This window comes from Pituophis catenifer, unplaced genomic scaffold, assembly GCF_029215685.1.
Source record: "Pituophis catenifer annectens isolate HBS135680 unplaced genomic scaffold, rPitCat1.0.hap2 SCAF_2, whole genome shotgun sequence".
Classification (NCBI taxonomy): Eukaryota; Metazoa; Chordata; class Lepidosauria; order Squamata; family Colubridae; genus Pituophis; species Pituophis catenifer.
The window spans coordinates 40,791,169-40,816,029 of record NW_027256882.1 but is presented as its reverse complement, the minus strand read 5'-3'; the positions used below and the strand labels follow the sequence as shown (position 1 = coordinate 40,816,029).

At 41.9% G+C, this 24,861-nt stretch overlaps 1 protein-coding gene across 1 annotated transcript in view; it reads left to right on the top strand.

The window, feature by feature from the left end:
• PPP1R18 (protein phosphatase 1 regulatory subunit 18) overlaps positions 1–24,861 on the top strand; it is a 46,475-nt gene that overhangs the window by 3,739 nt on the left and 17,875 nt on the right. The window lies entirely within an intron of this gene.

Below are 24,861 nucleotides of genomic sequence, written 5' to 3'. Positions count from 1 at the left end.
GAGCAAATGAAGCAAAGAAAATTGAATTCATTCTTGGTTGGCACGCAAATTCAGGACACACAAGGCTTTAAATCCCTGTCTCAAACTCAGTGCTTTAGCCTACGGTCCCTGACTTTCCATTGACAATGCACTTGTAATACTAACCTTTCCTTTTATGCTAACTACAATAGTGCAAAATATATTTTTTTTGTCTGCTGAAAGGTCCTTGGGATACAGGGCAATTTCACACCCTGCTACACACAGTAAAACAATTAATCTCTAGTACCTCTGATCACTTGTTCTGCAGAGGTCAGTGAGGTTGCCTCCAAACTGAAGACTTGGAGATCCACCTCTTCAAGGATTTGGGAGGCTGCTGTTTTCTCTGAATGAGCTTTCCACACTAAGAACAAAGATGGAAGGAGCCACACAGAAAACCAACACCACCGTCCCAAAATTCCATGAATGATTAATTCTTCACCCAGTCACGCTTTTTTTTTCTTCCTCTGTGCTATATTGTCCCCAGTTGCTCTGTGTTTATCTCTTCTACACGGTTCTGCCTTTTAATTTCCTCCTTAACTTGAGTGGTCAGCAATGCTCAGAGGAAGACACCTACATCCTGCGAATTGCATTAAGGTTTCCTAACGTATGATTTTAAAAAAAGAAAACATGCTGGATTTGAGGCTTAAACCATAGTTCTTGGTAGGGATGTTTTTGTGCAAGTTGCAAAATACTCTTTGGAGCTTCCCTTGCACGTTTCAGGGTCCACACGACGCCTAATCACAAGGAAATAACTAATATAGGCAGGTAGAATTATTTTATTCATTTGCAAATTAGTTTCGCAGGCCAATCTTTAATGTCCTTTAGACATATGTGACATTTATAGGCAGACCTCAGGAGTGGCAACTATAGGCCAGCTCCTTTGTTGTGTTGACTGCATTTTCCAAGCACACTTCCAGAATACAAATCTTTGCTTACTTCAAAGGGTGATCGATATCATGGTTATAGTTAATATGCAACCACCTGTTCATCTGAAATTTCACCGGGTGTTGGCTGTGACCTCTTGAAAGCAATTCCTGCTAAAAAATCACTCGTTCCTATTATGGAATGAGACATTAAGCACTTTACTGAATTTTAGCATCCATTCTCCAAAGCATTTATTTATGGGGTATGTGTGCTACCAAATCCATATAGATTCACAGTGGTTCATGGCGCATGAACAAACTAACAATATAATGTTATTAGTTAATTCTAAACCAGTAACAAAATCATACAATAGTGGGAACCCCATGATTCACATAATGACACTCAATCACTTTACCATTTTCTTTGAGCGACATATACCTTATGTATTTGTATAAAATGATAGGATAGAATAGAGACATTAAGAAAAGAAAAGTTTGCATTTCCTAAGGAGCATGTCAAAGATGAAGGTTTTTTGAAGCTAAAATACTTTTTTTCCCAGCTAAATATGACATTCGAGCACAGATTTTCACATATTCCGCTTAGAACCAAGCATTGGGGTGGAGACTGAGGACTAGAAACCTTGTTCACTGCGGAGCATGGCAGGATAAAGAAATTGTGAAGAAAGGTGATTTGACTTCCCCTAAACAGCATCTCCCCTTAACTTTGCTTTCCTTCATCATCTGCTTTCTAAGTGCTTGCTTAGAAACTTTCTCAATTTTCAGAGGACAATATGGTAAAAATATGAGCAGAAGAATTAAACACCTGTATACCATTACTTTCTATCGGCCGGTTCCCCCATTTAAGATCGTAACGCTGCTTTAAAATGGTTGTTCCTAGACACAGCACATTATTGAGCATGTTGTTTTTTCTCTCAAAGCGTCTATGTGCAGATCAGGTGTATATTTTTAGGATGATGTATGAACTGGGCCTGTTACCAATTTTCCTCCCCCCCAAATGAAAGTGGAATGTCAGGAAACATGTGTAGGTGCCAGTTGGACCATTTAGTAAGAAGATTGATTGAGGTGTAGGGCTGGCAAAGCAGAAGTATATAAAAAACCAGATGAGGAGAGAATGTAAAGAGATCTCTAGAGTAAGTGATATAAAGACAGGAGAAGGCATGATCAGAGCAATGAGCCAAGGAATAGCCTGTAGCAGCCATGCATTTACTTTTTAATGGAATAAGATCCACTATGAGACTTCCAGATAGAACATAAGATGGGAAATGCATTCTCACGTTGAGGTTCCATTGTGACTTTGAGAGACAAAGGGATGTCTGGTCATGTGTACTCCCTATCTGCAAAATTTATTTGGTGGAGTAAAGATCAGTCATAACTGGACATCATATTAATTAGCTGGAGATTATATTAGCATCAATAAAGGTTTCCTCAGTTTTCATCCAAGTCTGGTTGCCCTCCATTACTTGTACAGGAGAGACAGATCTCTATGGGTTTTTTGGGGGCAGGATATGACATTCCCTCTAAAGCAGGGGTGTCAAACTCAAGGCCCGAATCTGGCCCGAAGGATGTTTAGATCCGGCCTGTGAGGACGCTCTGGAAACAGTGAAGGACCAGCCTGCAGTAACTCTGCCAGCGAAAATGGAGCTCGGGAGGGCCGTGTGCAGCCCTCCCAACCTCCGTTTTCAGCTGTGATGGCCTCCTGCAGCCGTCTGCCACAGGGGTGGGTTCTACCTACCTTTACTACCAGTTCGTAATGGGAGCGCACATGTGCACTTGCTTCGCTTGCGCACACGTGCGCATGCTTTTGCGCATGCGCAGATCATCAATGATGACATCAGGGCGGGTGGGTGGAGCCTCCTGCCACTTTTACTACTGGTTCTAAAGAACCGGACAGAACCGGGAGCAACCCACCACTGCTCTGCCAGTGAAAATGGAGCTCGGGAGGGCCGCATATGGAGCTCCGTTTTCGCTGGCAGAGTGCTCGGGCCACCACAGGCGCCCCCAACATGAGTGACATTGAGCTGACCACGCTGGTCACACACACCCGGCCCCCGAGCTGAAACACAATCCTGTTGTGGCCCTCAATGAAATCGATTTTGACACCCCTGCTCTAAAGTGTCGTGTTTAGCAACCTAGGTCCAAGCATGTCCTCTTCCTTGAGTATCAATTTAACATACTTGAGCCTGAGGATCCAGAATTTGCTGCCCCGTGTGTGAAAGGGGTTGGTGGTCAGGCTGGCCTTGAGAACATCATGGTACTGTTTGCACACACATTTCCACAGACGCCTTAAGTCCTTCTCCACAAAAGCCTTTTCAACCTAGCAAGTCTTACCCCATGGTCTCGGGTCACCAGATACGCCCCAAGCAGAATAGAGGAAGCCTGTTTTTTCCTCCGTCCATCATAAGAAAGTTATTTAGTTAAATCATTAGCAATTGAAGGGATTTCTGAAGACTTTTTGTTGTTGTTGTTGTTGTTTTCTGCAGCTGGCTTTAAAAATGCTGCTCGCTTTCTAGCCCCTTGTTGTAAATCTCTTCTCCTCCCCCTTGAGCTTATGAACTGGGTTTCTTCTCAGTCCTTCCAGTTTCATGGCCAAGAAAATGGCATACATGTGTTGATGAATGAAGCCACTGGAATCAAGCAGGACCCAAAGGAAACTGCATTTATAAGCCACGTATAATATCCATGATGATCAGTGAATGAAAAGGAGGTGGGGTGCCCGGAGTAACTAGCTAGCAATTTAACTAAATATAGCCCTTACGCAGATCTTTTGTCAGCTTTTCATTATCACTCATTAAGGAGAGCCCTTCTTCTGGTAATTAGTTACTGCTGGAACATGGGATTCTGTATATTATATTGCACTCAGCTAATAGCTGTAAATGGATTTGAAGATTCTTGACTTTTCAAAAGGAATTTTGGGCTTTATATTTAAAAGACAGAGAAGTGGTGGGGGAGAATGGCCAAAGTATTTAATGTATTTTAAATGGTTTTTAACACTTGTATTATGTATATTTTACTTTTTTGGCTGTTCACCGCCCTGAGTCCTTCGGGAGTAGGGCGGTATATAAATTTAATTATAAATAAATAAATAAATAAATTTTTAAGAAGTTCAATTAGGCATATTCCATGCTAATGGCTCAGGGTCTTGAGTATCTAGGAGACCACCTGTCAGGCACAGAAAATCAGAAGTTCAGATGAATAGATATAGGTTTACTGTATGCTGAAACTCTACAAGAATCTGAACTACTAACGATCAAAGTTGATGGTAGATAAGAGTCAATGGAAATCAAAGTGGGCTGGATTTTGATTGCTTGTGGGCACAAAGGTACTTGAGACTGATGACGTGTTTGACTGCTCCCTCAGGCTCAGACTGGTCACTTCCTACATCAGCTTTCCACAACAGTTTTCTCCTATCCCGCCCAAATAACTGGGGAGTACCTCCTGATGGTCCTCCTAGTAGGAAGAATGTAAATAAAGAGCCCAGTGGTGCACATACTCTATAGTGGCCCCTCTTCTCTGGAACAGCTTGTTTCCTGGAACCATATGGTCCCCACCCTCATAAGCCTTCCAGAAGATGGTGAAAATGTGGCCCTTCCAGAGGGCCTTTGGGAGGATTGACAAATCATGATGCCTGTCATCCCTTTGAGGAAGGTCAAATCAAGCAACAACTACCACCAAGATTCCAAAAATTCTCCTTTATTGTTGTAGGCTATATTAAAAGAATTTTGAAAGCCTGTTCAGAGCCGTCAATATCATTTTCTAAAGACAACAAGGTCAAGGCAGGGCTATTCTGAGTCTCCTTTTTACATTTTCTACTTTCCCAGCTGCTATTTCTTCTTTCCCACTTCTCCCTCAAGGCCAGGGCTCAATTTCTTGAAACCATTGCCTTTCAATTTAATCATTTTTAGTGTTATAGTTTCATTAATGTTGGAAGAGCCGAAGCACCAGGTGAAGGGGGGAGGGGATGGATCATTGCGTAGAAAATGTATCTATGTGGTTGTTAGGAGTCGAAGCCAATTTGTGGGCCTATAATCAGTCTAATCATAAATTAAATTTGCATTTGTATCTTGTTAAACCCTCTAACGCTGCCTAGAGTTTGGCTGGTTTCAGTTGCTTAGATAAATTTTAGAAATAAATTAAAAATAGGGTTACACTTGTAGCTAATGCTATAGCCAAGTAGGGCTTCAGATTGGCTAGAAAAGCATTTATTTAAGTTGCCATTATCTTTGATATATAAAAATCAGCTTGGGAATGGTCCAGTGGTGGAATTCAAATTTTTTTACTATCGGTTCTGTCGGCGTGGCTTGGTGGGCGTGGCAGGGAAAGGATACTGCAAAATCCCCATTCCCACCCCACTCCTGGAGGAAGGATACTGCAAAATCCCCATTCCCACCCCACTCCTGGAAGAAGGATATTGCAAAATCTCCATTCCCACCCCACTCTGGGTCCAGCCAGAGGTGGTATTTGCCGGTTCTCCGAACTACTCAAAATTTCTGCTACTGGTTCTCCAGAACCTGCTGAATAGCACTCCTGGAATGGTCATATATTGGTGATAGAGAGTGATATGTCGGAACAAAAACCTCTTTGCTAAGACCACAGCTATGGTTTATTGGTAAGGATCTGAATATCCCAAATGCATCTCACTGTCAAATGCAATCATCTCCAAACTGTTGCAGAGATGCAGAGTCCTGCACGCAGTCAGGAGAAGGAGAAAAGAAAACCACAACAATGTTTTTCCTCATATCAGCCTATAGACAAGTATTGCATATTTGCAGGCAGGATTCTCTGAATTCCAGCTAATCTTTGTTTGAAGAAATTCAGTGACTCACATTCCAGAGGTAGAGACAGTTGCCAGATCTGTATTTTCTGAGAATTCTTCACTACCATAAATACATTTTACTTCTTCGTTCTTTACATCATAAATCATATGTAAAGAATGTAAAGTACAATTCTGCAATTCATAATCATATTAAAGGCGAAATTCAACCAGCCAAATCTTTTTTTTTTTTTTTAACTTGCTGCAACAAGTACAATGGTGTAGAACAGAAACAGTAGCAGCGGGTAAAATTCCACTGCTGATGTAACTGAGGGTGTCAGAACTTGACAATCAAGCAAATGTAGTTTGATGTTTCATTTTTGGGACCTTGGGATTTCCAGTTAGTATCAATCAACAGAGGACTGAGGAATAATCCTGCTCCTGCTCTCTAACTGCAGCTTTGCTTGCCAGAATCAGCAGATGAATGTTTTCACAGCAAAGGCATAAGAATGATCACCTGTTTGTACCTTCAGATTAAGCTTTATTAAAGAAAGGTAAAAAGTAAGTGCTATTCAAGAAAAAAAAAACAGGCAGCCATTGGCCAGGACATTAGAGAATGCAATTCCTTTGTGTAGATCAGGGGTCAGCAACCTGCGGCTCTGGAGCTGCATGTGGCTCTTTCACCCTTCTGCTGCGGCTCCTTGTCATTCAAAATATGCATCACAACCAGCAATGTGGGACACCTGCCGGCACATGATTTACTGAGCTTTTCAACTCCCGGTAGGCCAACCATGTATAAATCCAAGAAAAGAAAAGTTTCAGAAGAAAAACAGAATGTTTAATTCAATTATATATGCTAGTTTTGTGGCCGCTTAAAAAATAGTCAGGCATAGGAAGGGTTTTGTGGCTCCCGGTGTTTTCTTTTCTGTGGGAAACGGGTCCAAATGGCTCTTTGAGTGTTTAAGGTTGCAGACCCCTGGTGTAGATAGTGGAACTGTGAGGTTTTCTGATCACATTCCTGAGAATTCGGGTAATTGATACCTGAAGGAAGAAAATGTATATGGTGCTGTCCTCACTGGTCTATCCCTATGATGGGTGAAGGGTTGTTGGTTTTTTTGCTTGATTTGCTTTTTTTTTTTTTTTTTTTTTTTTTTTGCATGTAGTGGACTTGTGACGCAATTGCTCTTTCAGGAAAAAATAAGTTCATTCTGGTATTTTAGATCATAGAACATAGAAATGAGAAAGAACCAGTCGTTAACAGTTGTGGCCAAAATGAAAGTTAGATTTTTTTTAAAGGGAGACATGCTGCTTCAAAGATCAACCTCTACTGCTGGACTTGGCTGCCACAAACTCTTGAGTTCAAATATATTAATTCTAATCCAGTGATGGCTAACCTTTTTGCCGTCGTGTGCCAAAAGCAGGGGGAGCGTGGAGCGGTCAACCGCACGCATGCTCACACCCATAGTTCAATGTGCTCCGCCCCCCCATGCATGTGTGCATGACCCTCCCCTCCCCCCCCACGCTTTTGGCACACGATGGCCCGGTGGCCTGTTTTTCGCCCTCCCCAGGCTCCAGAGGCTTTCTTGGAGCCTGGAGAGGGCAAAAACGGCCTTTCCCACCCCACCAGGGACCCTCCAGAAGCCGGAAACAGCCTGTTTCCCGACTTCTGGTGGGACTGAAAGGCCCGTTTTTCGCCCTACCCAGGCTCCAGAGGTTTCTAGGAGCCTGAGGAGGGTGAAAACGCCCCCCCCGGGGGCCTTCCGGAGGCTGGAAATGGCCCATTTGCCGACTTCCGGTGGGACCGGAAGGCCCAAAAATCAGCTGGCCGTCACACACATGCGCACTGGAGCTGAGCTAGAGCAACGCTCACGTGCCCACAATATGGCTCCGTGTGCCACCTGTGTCACACATGCCATAGGTTCTCCATCACAGTTCTAATCCATGACTTACAACCATTTATTTAATGAACGTTTAAAATTAAAATAGCAGTGAAAAAAGTGACATGACAATTTTTCACACTTATGACCATTGCAGCATCCCCATGGTCACATGGTCAAAATTCAGATGCTTGGCAACTGGTTCATATTTATGACCGTTTCAGTGTCCCGGAGTCACGTGATCACCTTTTGTGAGCAAAGTCAAAGAGGAAGCCAAATTCATTTAACAACCGTGTTACTAATTTAACAGCTGCAGTGATTCGCTTAACAACTCTGGCAAGAAAAGGTTGTAAAATGGGGCAAAACTCACTTAACTGTCTCGCTTAGCAAAATAAATTGTGGCCGTAAGTTGAGGACTACCTGTAATTTATCATGCAGTTGGAATTGACCTGTTCACTCACTCCTGTTCAGGCATTATTTTCCCATGTTCCGTTCTCATTATTCTGAGCATGCAAATGAAGAGAAGGTTCCTCTGCTTACAGCTTCACTGTTGGCAGTGGAGAACCGAGTTCCGCATGAGATTGGTTTGAGGTAATGTACAAATTCAGGGTTGCCGGCAGATGTTGGCTTCCTGCAACAGACAATCAGGTTTTGAACATGGAAACTCCCTCTTCATTTGCTGCATGACTAGCAGAGCCGAGGAGCAGATTACCTCCTCTCTATGTTGGGCATAGAAACTTTTTAACTCCCTGCTAAGTGCATTCCTGGGATTGCTTCTGCATAATGGGTGAAATCTTCTGGATAGAATTCATTCCTGTAGCTTCAAGAAAAACAAATTCATAAAAAAGAAAAAGGAGGAATTGAGCTGGGGGCTTTATTCTACTCTTTTGAGTGATCAGCCATTACATAGACCAGTCGTTCTCAACATTTTTCTACACTACAGACCTTCTTTAAATGGCTTTTGTGGTCATGGACCCCCAAGATTTAACTCCCAAGATTTAAAGCATTGGACTTAATGAATGAGGTTGAGAACCACTGGCGTAGACTCTTGATCTCTTCTTCCCTTTGCCAATCAAGTCTTTTCATATTCCTTCGCTTTCATCTTTACATCAAAGGGACTTGTGTTGTAGAAGCATGGCTGGCTGGGGAATTCGTGGATTTGAAGTCCACAAGTCTTAAAGTTGCCAAGGTTGGACACTCTCTGGTTTAGAGCATTCCCCATAATGAGATTCTAACACACCTATTATGATTTATTAGGTCAATCTAGCAGCTTTGGAACATGAGTTGAAAAAAAGGCCACAATTCTCTAGTACAGAGAATTTTTATAGTGTGTCTGCTCTGGTATCAACTGATTGTTGTATAGATAAAGGCTTTCTCTAATTTTATTATCATGCAATATCTTGTTCTTAATTTCTATATTTAGAACTTGGAATCTACCCAAGACCTTTTTCTGCTTTAGGCATGAATGAAAAGGGGCTTTCTGCTTCCATCACATACACTAAAAAAATGTACAAGCCATTCGACCTTAACTATGAATTATTGCTTTTCATTAGATTTTCAAGGTAGTATCCATAGCTCTCTTGCCTCCAATCTCTTCCACCCAACAACAGCCTGAGCATTACATTGTCCTGAGTTAATCTCTAGCCAGAAATGCATAGCTATGTTCTCCAACAGAACAAATAAAGACTTAGGCATTTTACAGTCCCCAGGCCACATTCAGCCCTTTGGGTATCCCTATCTGGTTCATGTGGATTGCTTTTATTTTTAAAGATGATTACTTTTTTTTTTTCAAATTGTGTGTGTGTGTGTGTGAGTAGACATCTTCACAGCCCTATTGGTTTGGTCCTCCACGACAATCCTAGTTTCCCATGTGGCCCATTGGGAAAAAGAATTGCCCACCCCTGGAACAGAGGAAAAAGGCTATTGTATTGCTGCCTGAGACAATCACCTCCCTTTAATGCAGTGGTTCTCAATCTTCCTAATGCCGTGACCTTTTAATACAGTTCCTCATGTGGTGGTGGTGGTGATCACCAACCATAAAATTATTCCTAAAACCATTGAAAATATGTGTTTTCCAATGGTCTTAGGCAACCCCTGTGAAAGGGTCGTTCGACTCCCAAAGGGATTATGACCCACAGGTTGAGAACCACTGCGTTAATGGAACCGTGAGTCTACTTGCCTCTCAAAATAATATCCATCATAGGAAGCAAGAATTTTCCCCGCAAAGATTGACAGGATTTCTGAGAACCCAAACACAGCTGATTATTTAAGGTTTAACAACCTTAAACTAAAGAGCCTCTTGATGCGGGTGAAGAAGGAGAGTGCAAAAGTTGGCTTGAAACTCAATATTAAGAAAACTAAGATCATGGCATCCGGCCCTCTCCATTCCTGGCAAATAGATGGGGAAGAAATGGAGGTAGTGACAGATTTTATTTTCCTGGGCTCCAAGATCACCGCAGATGGGGACTGCAGCCAAGAAATTAAAAGACGCTTGCTCCTGGGGAGGAAAGCTATGGCAAATCTAGACAGCATTCTAAAAAACAGAGACATCACCCTGCCAACAAAAGTGCGTATAGTCAAGGCTATGGTTTTCCCAGTTGCAATGTATGGCTGTGAAAGTTGGACCATAAGAAAGGCTGAGTGCCAAAAAATTGAGGCCTTTGAACTATGGTGCTGGAGAAGACTCCTGCGAGTCCCTTGGACTGCAAGGCGACTAAACCGGTCAGGCCTAGAGGAGATCAACCCTGACTGCTCTTTAGAAGGCCAGATCCTGAAGATGAAACTCAAATACTTTGCCACCTAATGAGAAGGAAGGACTCACTGGAGAAGAGCCTAATGCTGGGAAAGATTGAGGGCAAAAGAAGAATGGGATGGCAGAGAATGAGGTGGCTGGATGGAGTCACTGAATCAGTCAGCGTGAGCTTAAATAGACTCCAGAGGATGTTAGAGGACAGGAAGGCCTGGAGGAACATTGTCCATGGGGTCGCAATGGGTCGGACATAACTTCGCAACTAACAACAACAGCAAACCTTAAATAAGCAATGCTTAGCAATGAAAATTCTTGTCCTAATTGTGGTCATAAGATGAGGACTACCTGTATGCATTCCATATTTAAATACTGTATTCCATTAGTATGAAACCAAACAAACAGGATTTTCACACTGTGATCCATGGACACTGCTGTCTAAATAGATGCTACATTTTGAATATCTGGCAAGCCATCCAGAGGCAGCATTCCGTTAAACCATGATTTGCATCCTAGAGCCGCTACTTGTGACCTTCCCAATTGGCTTCTGACAAGCAAAGTCAATGGGATAGGTTGGATTCACTTAATGACCATGTGATTCACTCAACAGCTGCAGTGATTTGCATAATAACTGTAACAAAAAAGGTCGGAAAATCAGGCATGACACCCCCCCCCCATAGGCCCCATTAACATCTGCTCTTGAGTAGCCATTAAAGGGAAACAGAAAAGCCTAATTTTTGATATTCGTCCTGCCCCACCCTTGCCTTTTCCATCTCTCTGACTTGTCTTATTCTGTCCAGTCTCTTTTGTGGCATTCCTTAGGAAAATTCCAGCCTTTTATTTCCCTCTTGGATTCTTTTTCCTTTCTTCCTTCACAAATAGTCCTTTTATCTAGTTGCTTGCCCAAAGCAGCCAGCCTTCATTGGATTTCCCCCTCCTGCCTCCAGGCTGCATTTCATTGGCGTGAGCTGTCACCGCTTGGCTGGTGTCCAGAGCTGACACAACAACCTCTCAGAGGAAGCAAAGCCAGCTGACATCAGCTGAATGCAAGTCTTTGCCCGTTGGCCTTCTTCTTCCTCTTTTGAGCAAGCAAAGCGACGGAAATCCATGGGCTCTGACTTCTGGCCTGGGCCGAAAACCCCAATCAGGAAAGACAACATTCAAGAGGATTTTTCAGAGGACCTCATCAGCTCACATGCTAGGGGAAAAGTCAGCTTAGTAGTCAGCTCAGTGTGTTTAGCAAAGATGGAAAACGCATGAAGAAGACATTGAGGACCCTAGGAGGATCTCAGGAGGCTTCTAGTTAGCATAAATCTTCATAAGCAGCAGTTGGTCATTTTGTTATTCGAGATACTCTCTCTGAGGAGCACTTTTGCTGAATTAAAACACCTATGAGTCAAACCTGGCCGAAGGATACAGGCTCACGTATGGAGAATTTCCATGGAACTGCTGGGAATGGCACCTCCACTTCAGAGTGTGAATCATTTAAAGAGGAAGAACAAAAGTGGAATGTTGGAAGTCTTTTATATCATAGCAGCTAGTTGAGCTGCTTGCTGAGGAAGGAAGGAAGGGTGGAAGGAAGGGAGGAAGGAAGGAAGGAAGGAAGGGGAAAGTAGAAAGAAACTGGAGATATGGTTGCCTTCATACCTGAGAAGGCTTTGAGTCATTCCTCAACTGCAGGGCAACGAAGGAGGGAATCAACCATACAAAAGAGGTTTGCACACTTCGTGTTTGGTGTCAGTGTCTCAAATACCCTAATTCTGGGCCTCAAGTAGGATAACCTAATGCAAGAACTTCCATCATGACATTGTAGTGGGAGAAAGCAGCTATTCCATGTATACATCATTAGAATCTGAGACACATGGCAGCAATTTTAATTCTTTCCAAATCCAGAGCCACTTTCCTCTCAAGAGGCAAACTGAATAGTGTACTTTGCATATTATTTTTACTTTCATTAATTTACCTGACAGTTGTGTATTTGGGGGGGGGGGTGTCTTCTCTCCTCAGCTGAATTGAACAGGTGGCCGGAGGCGATAAAACCAGGATGCATGGCATCTTCCCTGTTTTGATGCCTTCAAGTCAGCGTTTGCAGGGACTTTTCTTCAAGATTTCCAAAGAGGCTCTTTCCTTAGGGCTGAGACAATGTGGCTGGCCCAACGTCATCCAACTAGCTTTGTGCCTAAAGCAGCACCTGTCTGTACTAACAGCACCATGATTTGTAATATACATTCATGCAGTACTTATTACAATGGCCTGTAAAAATCCAGACAACCACCAGGTGATAGGAAAGTGTTACAGAAATGTCTATTTGCTGCCATCTAATGATCATTTCAGTTACTGCAACCCAGATCTAGTACTGTAGTCTCAATTCACGGTTGGTGAGCCAACCTTCAGCTATCTTCTTAATTTCCTCAGTACTATAGTAAATTTTTTTTTAAATGCTCATTTTTTCCTGGATAATACATGCCTGTAGCTCATTATTACTTACAACATTACAAATTGTATGTGTTCTAAACTGTTCAATCTTCACCAGATCTATTCCGTATTGAGTCCCTCTGAGCTTACAAGAGCTTATTTCTCAGGGGCTAAATTAGCACATCATATTTAGTTTGTTTGTTTTAACTGTAGATGAATAACTACATTACAGCCAGCTGGGTCCACACAGAATACCTGTTGCAGAAGGAAAGGTTGGAAGGAACTTTGAAAATTAGCTAATCCTGCTTAGTGTAAGACTGTAGGGTTTTATTTATTTATTTATCGGTTTGATTTACATGCCGCCCTTCTCCGGAGACTCAGGGCGGCTTACAATGCGTTAAGCAATAGCCTTCATACTTTTGTATATACCAGCTTAGTAGGGCTTTCGGTCCCCCCTAAGCGGTGTTCTTTTTTATGCAAATTCCTCATTTTACCTACCTCGAGAGGATGGAAGGCTGAGTCAACCTTGAGCCTGGTGAGATTTGAACTTGCAGTAATTGCAGGCAGCTGGTGCTATTTAACAGCACTTTAGTCTGCTGCTCCACCAAGACTCTTGGGTTATAGCATTCCCAAGAAAAGCCATTTTGCCTTTGTTTAATGGAATCATATGCAGGCGGTCTTCCACTTACAACCATTCATTTAGTGACATTCAAAGTTACAACAGCCCTGAAAAAATGAATTATAGATGTTCCTCCCCCTTAAGACTCTTGCAGCATCATGTGATCAAAATTCAGGTGCTGGGTAATCGGCATATATTTACAACGGTTGCAGCCTCCCAGGGTGATGTGATCATCATTTTCGCGACTTTGCCAGCCGACCATCTCCCAAGCAAAGTCAAGAAGAAGCCAGATTTGCTTATAACCACCACGTGATTCACTTAACAACTGCATCGTTTGCTTAACCACTGTGGCAAAAAGGACATAAAATGGGGTGGTGATTCGTTTAACAACCCTTTACTTAGCAGTAGAAATTCTGGTCCCAATTGTAGTTGTAAACTGAGGACTATCTGTAATGTAAGGATTTGGATAAACCACAGATTTAGGAGAAAAAAAAAATCAGTGGTTGGGTTCTTACGCTAAGCAAAAGAACAAGCATGTCATATTATGGCTTATTACAATCTAGGAACGCGCACATTATGCTACTAGACAAGAAGAAGAATACATTGTTTGCATCTAACCCAGTGGTGAAATGTAAAATTTGTTACTACCAGTTCTGTGGGCATGGCTTGGGGGGATAATATGACTGAGTGAGCGTGGCCAACTTTTTTTAAAAAAACTTTTAAAACCATTTTTTCTACAACCTCTTCAGCTGAAGAGGTTGTAAAAAAAATGCTTTTAAAGCCTTTGACAATCCCAGCTGACTTGCCTGATCGGCAGGGGCTTTCTTTTTTTTTTTTAAAGCCTCTGACGATCCCAGCTGACTTGCCTGATCAGCAGAGGCTTTTTTTTTTTAAAGCCTCTGACGATCCCAGCTGACTTGCCTGATCAGCAGAGGCTTTCTTTTTTTTTTTAAAGCCTCGGACGATCCCAGCTGACTTGCCTGATCGGCAGAGGCTTTTTTTCCCTTTAAAAACATTTTTTCTATAACCTCTTCGGTCGAAGAGGTTGTAGGAAAAATGCTTTTAAAAGCCTCTGATGATCCCAGCTGAGCCGCGTGATCATCAGAGGCTGTTTTTTTTACTTTTAAAAACATTTTTTCAGCCAAAGAGGTTGTAGAAAAAATGTTTTTAAAAATAAGAAAAGCCTCTGATGATCGTGTGGCTCAGCTGGGCAATTGGGGGGGGGGGAGGGATTTTTGCTACCGGTTCTCCGAACCACTCATCTCCATCGCTACCGGATCGGGCAATCCGATCCGAACCGGGAGCATTTCACCCCTGATCTAACCGCCCCAGTCTATGCAATTGCTTCACAGGCTAGGCTAGGGCTACAGATCTGGACTCCAACAATCTAGTTGATCAATAGGTGGCTGTGAGGAGGACTCTTTGCTGCCATCTAGTAGTTCTCCAGATGTTTACATGACAAATCTGCAGGGTATTTTTAAAACGGTTATCTATCCTGATGCTCCAGCCTCAGATGTCATGCTTAGCCATGGAGAAATCACAGACTCCAATTAAAGGATCTTGTGAGAAAGGATGGAGGCAAGGCAACCCCATTAATCTTCTAAGTGGCTTAGTAGGTCATGTAGATACGTTCACTGAACTTGGCATGATTTATTCTCAAGGAACCGTTACAGCTTATTATTTGCATCATAATATCATATAATTGCGGCTTATTTTTTGCCCTCATTATACCCATTCATACATCCAACATTGACAGAAAGCATTGGTGTGGCAGTGTAACTATCCCCAATGAGCATATTACACTTTACCAGACAAACATGTGTAACGATGCAATTTGAATCTCTCCTTTCTTTCTGGCACAGCCCTTCTATTGGCAGAGAGTTCCATCCAGGACCCCAGCAGATAAGATAGTTTTCCTTCCTTTTTATCTGGATAACCGTTTCTGCCAAGAGAGAATTCTTCTTTTTGTTCTGTAATTTCTTGGTTCTTAAGATGTTGGCTGCTTCTCAACTTGACCTGTTTCTTGCCAGCTTCTGGCTAGCCATGTGGCTGCTGAGTGAGCACTGAGAGGCCATTAAGGCATTTGGGTGACGGCAGCGCTGTGACAGTTACTAACAGAGGCATGGTTCTTTTCACTTTTTCACGCTGTTGCAATCTCAGGGAGCTTTTTATCCGCAAAGGACTTGCTCTCTTGTAGAGGAATTTCATTCTTCGCCTCTGGATGCCATTCCCATTCCTCACTGCAAAAGATTTTCTAGGGTTTTAGCAGAAGAAGAGAAGAAAGGAAACCTTTTATGGCATACGCCTGTGCTTTTCACAGCTGCTTGACACATAGAAATCTAACAAGGGAAGCTTTTTCCGACATTTAATTTTTAGTTTGGAAAAGCTCAACCCATTAACTTTCTTTTATTAGGTTGCAGATCAACATACAGTAACGGGGCAAGCCCAAGAGAGAATAAAGTTGGCTGTTCTTTATTTTGGCACAAGCAGTTTTCTTTATGTCCATAATGAGATAGTTTATGGCCTAGAAAATCTGTATTAGTCTTTTCATTTTTTTTGCAAGAGAGTAATACAGCTTTCAAATTTTTCCATCTTGATTTTGACTATTTCCCAATTTTAGGGTGCAGTACAAATATGCCTTGTAAATATAGAGGAAGTCTCTTTAATATATCACATTTATATATGATATGTTATCAACATACATTACATACATATTCTGTATTGATATATAAATATGATCATGAGTGGTGTGGTGGCTTAGTGATAAAGACACTCGCCTCCCACTCGAAGGGGTTGAGAGTTCAATCCGAGGTAGTGGTAGATGTTTCTCTCCTAGGGCGCAAAGAAAAAATATTTACTGCAAACTCCGTGTGGCGTCAGGAAGGGCATCCAGCCAGTAAATGCTCAGCTCCATCCAGTCACCCCGACTCTACCCCAGATTAAGGTCGTAAAAAGGGAGTTATATAAATATGATCATTTATCATTTCATATAGACACAGGACAAGGAGAGAGAGAGAGATACGGTAGATAGATAGATAGATAGATAGATAGATAGATAGATAGATAGATAGATAGATAGATAATATTTGGTAGCTTTACAAACATGAGGTTTAAATGGCATCAGTGCAGAACAGTAGGTCAAGCCCTCCCACTCCTAAAAATAAGAGTTTAGCCCCTGTCTTTCTCTTTTATAACCATCAGTAAAATTGGGTAGATGAGGATAAAGAACCAGGGTAAAGATAATATTTGGCAAACAGATTAGCCTTCTATGGTTGAATTTATTTTGTGATGCTTCCAAATGGCAGGTATTGGGTGAATTGGATTCAGACTAGGACTGTAGTGGGCAAAAACTTTTGTTTACTCTAAAATAAAACTTGGCTGTAAAGGCATGAGAGACCACTCAGCTCTATCAAGGGAAGCAGTGAAACTAAGACCCAAGTTTAGTGGTCAGGCAATTATTCTGTGAGGAGAAGAAGGCAAGTTCAGTTTCTAGAATGTCCAGAAAAATTGGACTGCAAAGTAGTTAAATTTATATTCATTAAATTTGGAGACTACTCCTGTCACTCACAGAGTTCCATTGGGCACTTATCATATGATGAAGTGGCTTAATCCTGCTTTTTGGTTTGTGGCTTAGAGTAATGGGTGACACAGAGAATGTTGACTGGCAAATCATGGTTTATATCTTAATATTATGTTATGAACCAGGCTAGTTCAACAAATGTGGCTGAGCATAATTTGTGAAGCCAAGCACTGTAATGGGTGAAATGTTTCCGGTTCGGACTGGATCGCCCAATCCGGTAGTGATGGTGGCGGGTAGTTCAGAGAACCGGTAGCAAAAATCCCTGCCCCCCCCCCCCAATGACCAGCTGAGCCGGGCGATCATCAGAGGCTTTTTTTTTTACTTTTAAAAGCATTTTTTCTACAACCTCTTCTGATGAAAAAATGCTTTTAAACGTAAAAAAAAAAGCCTCTGATGATCGCCCGGCTCAGCTGGGATCGTCAGAGGCTTTTAAAAGCATTTTTTTCTGCAACCTCTTAAGGTTGTAGAAAAAATGCTTTTAAAAGTAAAAAAAAAAAAGTTGGCCACGCCCACCCAATCACATCACATTACCACCCCCCACCAAGCCACACCCACAGAACCGGTAGTAAGAAATTTTACATTTCACCACTGCACTGTAAGATAAAATGGAGAACATACAATCAAAGGGACCTAAATGCTCAACATTATTGCAGAAATCTGCTATCTGGTTTTAGCCAAATGAGATGCTCCAAAGTCTTTGAAATCAACAGGTAAGAGGCCCAACATTTGCCTGACTTCATAGTTCTCACAATTAGGCTGTAATGGGAAGCTTCTTCATCCATCCCAACGGTGCTTTTTCAAGAGGCAACTGGACTTTATTTTTCCTTGAAGATGTCTCGCTTCTCATCCAAGAAGCTTCTTCAGTTCTGACTTCTCATCCAATTCTTCTCATTCTCATTCTTCAGAACTGAAGAAGCTTCCTGGATGAGAAGCACCTTTGGGACAACCATGACTTGGATGATTGAAAATCTCCATAGACCTTGCTTCATCTAAATCTGCTAATCCTAGGAATGTATAGCTAGTCAGCACCAGAAAAGCCCAGTTTCTCAGGTATGTTTTTGCCTGAGAAAAAAAAAATACAGCTTGATTTAGAAGAAGCAAAGGGAAGTTTCCCCTAGCAGAAGCTGCTTGCTGTGTTTTTCCAAAGGAAGTCATTAACCAGTACTGAGGTATGAGTTGCCACAGTTACAGTAGAAGGCCTCTTTTCACTCTTCACCTCTCTATGCCAAATGCCTTTAAGCAACCACCCAATATATTCGGCTCACCTCCAATCCATCCCTTCTCCAATTGCCTGAACATGAGGAGCATTCTTATTTATTTATTATTTATTTATTTATTTATTTATTTAATTTTTATACCGCCCTTCTCCTGAAGGACTCAGGGCGGTGAACAGTCAAAATAACATACATATAAAATGTGAAATAAAGCAATTTAAAATGATTAAACCAATTTGGCTCATCGGGTTAAGAATCTTCAGCATAAAAATTTAGAACAATTAGAAGAAATTTATGCCAGCCCGGCTTGGTGAAACAGAAAGGTCTTAAGTGCACGACGGAAAGTACGGAGATCTGGGATCATTGGTATCCCTGGGGGTATCCTGTTCCAAAGGGTAGGTGCCTTTAATTAATTAATTAATTAATTAATTAATTAATTAAATTTTTTTATTGCAAAAGTTTTACAATTACATTTTCACCCCATTTCCCCCCCCAACCCACCCCTACCTCCCCAACCACCCTAACCCTCCCAAACCCCCCCTAGCCCTCCCCAACCCCCCCTAACCCACCCCTCCCCCCCGGACTTCCACAGAGTATAATCCAATCAAAATCCCCTTTTTATAAAACTTGAACCCCTCCATCCTCCATATAATTTTTCATCTTCACAAAATTCAAATATTTCTATCTTTATATAATACTTTCAGTGAAAAGCTATTTGATACTTCCTAGTTTGATATTTATTCTGCACATAATCTATCCACTTTTTCCACTCCCATTCATAAGTCTCTTGTGAGCGATCTTTTAGATATGCTGAAATCTTCGCCATCTCTGCAAAACTGGCCATCTTCAAGGTCCATTCCTCGATAGTGGGCAAAGCTTCATTTTTCCAGTATTTACCTATCAATAATCTCGCTGCTGTTATCATATACAATATCAACTTAGTTTCACCCAATGTAAAACCCTTAACTATACCCAGTAAAAACAATTGTGGAGAAAATTGAATTTTTTTCTTCAAAACATTCTGCATGACCCACCAAATTTTTATCCAAAAAGCCTTAACTTTCTTACAAGTCCACCAAACATGATAATATGTAGCATCTAAGCAGTCACATCTCCAACATTAATTAATTAATTTTTTAACTGAATCCAGCCATTTGGGTGACAGTATCTGATAATCCAGTTGTGGGTAGTAGTAACTCACTAGAATCCTATCCTTTAGGAGTGCGCCAGGATGTAAATATTATAAAATAAATAGAAATTTAAAAGTTTTGCTTTTTATCAGCATCATCTGTTCCTCCCCTTCTCAAGAAGCAATGGATGGAAACTAATCAAGGAAAGAAGCAACCTAAAACTAAGGAAAAATTTCCGGACAGTTAGAACAATTAATCAGTGGAACAACTGGTCTCCAGAGGTTCTGAATGCTCCATCACTGGAAGTTTTTAAGAAGAGATTGGACAATCATTTGTCTGAAATGGTGTAGGATTTCCTGCCTGAGCAGAGGGTTGGACTAGAAGACCTCCAAGGTGCCTTCCAACTCTGTTAATTTGTTATTACCCCTCAGACATTTGATGCCATCTTTCAGTGTCAACGTCCTTGTCCTAGAAAATGTTCTGGGACGCTTTGCAGTCCATTTTAATAGCTTCCTCTTTGGAGAAATATCGAGCGTAGCCTGCTATTTTTGTCCGATTGCCTTCAAACAATCTTAAGATAGAATGTGCCAGATCTCAGTGATTCCACTGCTAACTCTTTCTGACAATCCTATCTTCAGCATATATATTTTTGCTCCTCTCTAATCCAGTTCCATCCAGTTTTGCTCCTCTCTATATCCAGTTCCATCTCAGGTTGTATCTTTCTAATCAGAAGAGGCTCTCCTAAAAGCACAATTTATTTTCCCACTTTATGGCCAAAGAGGGGATTAATTGTTAATCAGAGTGCTTGGGAGTTGTCATCTTTCACCACTACTCTTTATCAGCTGTTTGCGGTGCCAATCTTTAGAGGTACTTGTGTTCAGCCTCAACTGGGAAAAATCTTTGCCAGCTGATTTACACACATCAAGTTTATTAAAACGCAAGTATATTTTGAGCTGGGTCCCCTCCACCCAGAAAACTGGAAAGCCTTTCTGTAACTAATAATTTGGAAATGACATGCTTGCAAATGCTCTGGGACCAGACAAAGGAAGTATTTCTTCATCCCTGGCACATTTTGTTTAACTTTTTATCCAGCTGTTGAGGTAAACAGGCAACTGATTTGCTGCACAGGAAGTAAAGGGACAGATGGCTAACAAGGCTATCACTTGCACTCCTCCCTTTGCTTCCAAGGCATGTATCGGTGGGTTTCCTGATCTTTCCCTTTTACAGGAATTACATTATTTGCACAATGACATCATGGCACATGTGATGTCATCGTGGCTTGTATAAAACACTTATGTTGGGAAAGAAGCTGAGAGAAAATTCTGGGATGGGAGTCAGTGGGATAACAAGGTAACTAATTCTTAATTCGGGCTTAATGGTTTTGTGGAAAACCCTTTAATTTGAAAATAGACATCATTTTGTTGTAGAAAAACTGTGGGAAGGAAGGGAAGGAGGGAGGGAGGGAGGGAGGGAGGAAGGAAGGAAGGAAGGAAGGAAGGAAGGAAGGAAGGAAGGAAGGAAGGAAGGAAGGAAGGAAGGAAGGAGCATCTGTACAGGTAGTCCTCTTCTGACAACCATTTGTTTAGTGACTTGTTCGAAGTTACAATGGCACTGAAAAAAGGGATTTACATCTGGTCTCACACTTATGACTGCTGCAGCATCCTCACAATCACAGGATAAAAAAATGGGCACTTCGTAACTGGCATGTGTTTACAACAGTTGCAGTACCCCGGGGTCATGTGATTGCCATTTGCGACTTTTCCAGCCCGCTTCCGACAAGCCAAGTCAATGAGGGAAGTTGCATTTACTTAATGACTGCATGATTCACTGAACAACTGTAGTGTTTTGCCTAACAACCATGGCAAAAAAGGTCATAAAATCGCCTAACACCCGCCTTATTTAGCAATGGGAAATCTGATCCCAATTGTGATTGTACGTTGAGGACTACCTGTAATTATATATACGTTTACCCCAGCAACTATTGAGCATAAAATGTTTTTACAAATATAAGCAGGAGAGAAGACTGCACAATCAGCGGGCCCTGGAATGCCATTTATTTTATTTTACTTAAAGGATTTATAAGGCCACCCAATTCTTGTGATTCTGGACCATCTCAAATCTGGTATTGACGAAGGGCTTATATGCTGCTTTTCATATCATTTGTCCCTCTCTGGTGATCACCTGGGCTTTTCTTGGGCTGCATGGCCCCAGATCTCTCCCTGAGGTCTGTCTCAGAAAATAGGGGATGCTATAGATCCAGTATTTTTGAAGTGAAGCTGATTTCAGAATTCCGACTTGGTATTTTCTCAATTGGCAATAGCGGGTTTGTATCAGTGGTGGGTTTCAAAATTTTTTACTACCGGTTCTGTGGGTATGGCTTGGTAGGCGTGGCTTGGTGGGCGTGGCAGGGAACGAATACTTTAAATCTCCATTCCCACCCCAATCCAGAGGAAGGTTACTGTCAGGTTTCGAGGTCGTCTCAAATAAATTGCATTTCAAACAAAGTCTTTGATAAAAACTCCCATTTATTGAGCACAACATTCTAAATCTGACTCCATTGTAGCCAACACTGACTTCCAGACCCAAAACCCTCCCTTTCCGTTCCCCACTCCCCTGCACTCATTGGCCATCTTCCAAGTCACTCTACCCCTAATCTACTGCTCCAGCTCAAAGGAATTTCCCCCCTCCCATCCCATCTCCTAGGGGATATTATCTCCAGGGAAAATAAATAGGTGAAAAGTCAAACGTCCCTTTCCAGATGCCTCCGCTTCTCCTTCTTATGTCAGCACTAGAGTAAATGCAGCTTGAAGTGCTGACAGTTACTGAAAAATCCCCATTTCCTCCCGATCAGCTGGGACTTGGGAGGCAGAGAATAGATGGGGGCGGGGCCAGTCAGAATTTTTACTACCGGCTCTCTGAACTACTCAAAATTTTCGCTACCGGTTCTCCAGAACTGGTCAGAACCTGCTGAAACCCACCTCTGGTTTGTATCGTCAGCCGCATAAAGAGTCACATCAAATCCATAATTTTTACATTGCTCTTTTTTTAGTTTCCACCGGTACAGTCTATTATCTGAATCCAGTTGAGTTAATATATTCATGATTCCAAGGGATGATCTGCTGATTTCCAACTCTTAGCTTCCTCCTTGATTTCCTGCCCTTTGGAAATGACAGTCCTAGTCACGGTTGTGCAATTTTACCTTCTGGGTAGCTCTTCTTCCTTCTGCCTCCTCGGTATTTTGTTTATTCTTTCGTCACAATGTATTAGGGCTGAGTGAGCAGAGTTGCACAAAGTAGCATGGAGAAAATGCAAAACAGCACATCCTGAGTGGTATGGCAGGCAGAGGGTGGGTGGGGGAGAGACAGTAACACAATTGCACACTCTGGATTGGGATTGCAACCACTGCTTTCCTGTTCTATTTCTTTCCCCATCGTGGCTTCATTTGTTCAACTGCGCAATTGTGTCTGAATCCTCAGAAGTCAACAAAGAGGACAGTCCCACAGTCAACATTTCTTATTCAATTCTTTTTTTATTCTGCTTCTGTATGGCTCACATTCTCTGATCTTCCTTTGGTGTATGGGTATCAGAGGTGGGTTTCAGCAGTTTCTGACCAGTTCTGGAGAACCAGTAGGGGAAATTTTGAGTAGTTCGGAGAACCGGTAAATACCACCTCTGACTGGCCCCGCCCCCATCTAGTCTCTGCCTCCCGAGTCCCAGTTGATCGGGAGGAAATGGGGATTTTGCAGTAATCTTCCCCTGGATTGGGGAGGGAATGGAGATTTTTATTATTATTATTATTATTATTATTATTATTATTATTATTATTATTATTATTATTTATTGAATTTGTATACCGCCCTACTCCCGAAGGACTCAGGGCGGTGAATAGCCAAATAAAATACATATACAAATGTTAAAAAAACCATTAAAATACAATTAAATAATTGGCCCGGAAAATGAAATTTAAAACACCCCAAATTCATAAGACAAATTTAAAATTGAAGAATTTTAAAAATTTTAAAAAGTTTAAAAGAGAGGTTAGGCCAGGCCGACCTGCTGGAAAAGAAATGTTTTGATGGCACGGCGGAAAGCGCGCAGGTCCAGGATCCTCCGTATCTCCGGGGGTAGCTCGTTCCAAATGGCGGGTGCCCCCACAGAGAAGGCTCTCCCCCTGGGGGCCACCAGTCGACATTGTTTGGCCGACGGCACCCTGAGGAGCCCCTCTCTATGGTAGCGTACTGGTCAGTGAGAGGCTACTGGTGGCAGAAGGCAGTCTTGTAAATACAGGATCCTTCCCCTGGATTAGGGAGGGAATGGAGATTTTACAGTATCCTCCTGCCACGTCCATAAAGCCATGCCACACCCACCTAGCCACACCCACAGAATCGATAGTAAAAAGTTTTGAAACCCACCACTGTATGTTTCAGGGGTGAAATTGTGGAATTGGGATTGTAGAAACACCCAGGAGCATAGAAGAGTTCAGAGGCAGATGCATGAATAAATGTCTTAAATGTATTTATTCATATATTAAAGCATATTAACTATGTACAAAGGCTGTCTCAGTATTCATTATAGGATAGGGGGCACACAGTGTATGTGACTACCCTGATCAGAGATCAAGTCTCATGAGGAACAAACACAAAAAGAGAGAGAGAGAGAGAGAGAGAGAGAGAGAGAGAGAGAGAGAGAGAGAGAGAGGTGGAAAAGGTTGGAGGGGGTTTTATACTCAGGGTAAGCCCCTCCTTTCCACATAGGGGTGGAGACACTCTCTGCCTCCACTGGTGTCTATATGACACATGTGCCAATGGCTTGCAAATACTTGACAGAAATGCTACCGGTTCTGGCTGGTTTGCCTGAACCGGTAGTAAAAAATGCTTTAAAAAAGTAAAAAAAAGGTTCCGGTGATCAGGTGTGACAATCAGCTGTGCCGCGTGATCGTCGGAACCTTTTTTAAAAAACTTTTTAAAAGAATTTTTTTACTACCAGTTCGGGCGAATAGGTAGTTAAAAAAATGCTTTAAAAAGTAAAAAAAAAAAAGAGTTGGCCACACCCACCCAGTCACATGACACCCCCCCACCAAGCCACGCCCACAGAACTGGTAGGGAAAAATTTTGGATTTCACCACTGGTATGTTTGCTTTAAAGCTATATTTTTGAATACATGAAAGGAGTAAATAAAAAGGAATATTAGGACAGGGACGGTAGGCACGCTGGTGCACTTATGCACTCTCCTTACAGACCTCTTAGGAATGGGGTGAGGTCAACAGTAGACAGTCTAAGGTTAAAGTTTTGGGGGTTTGGGAAAGAAACTACAGAGTCAGATAGTGCATTCCAGGCATTGACCACTCTGTTACTGAGGTCATGTTTTCTGCAATGGAGTTTGGAATGGTTTACCTTGAGTTTGTATCTATTATTTGTTCGTGTATTGTGGTTGAAGCTGAAGTAGTCATTGACAGGAAGTACATTGTGGCAGATAATTTTATGTATATCTATTTATGTGGGGTGCATGCCTTACCAACAGTATACATTTGGCTTTGCCTCTTAGCCAGTAAGATGGGCAAAAAAGATTATCACTTCCATATTTATTTATTTATATCCTGTCATTATTATTTTTATAAACAACTCATAT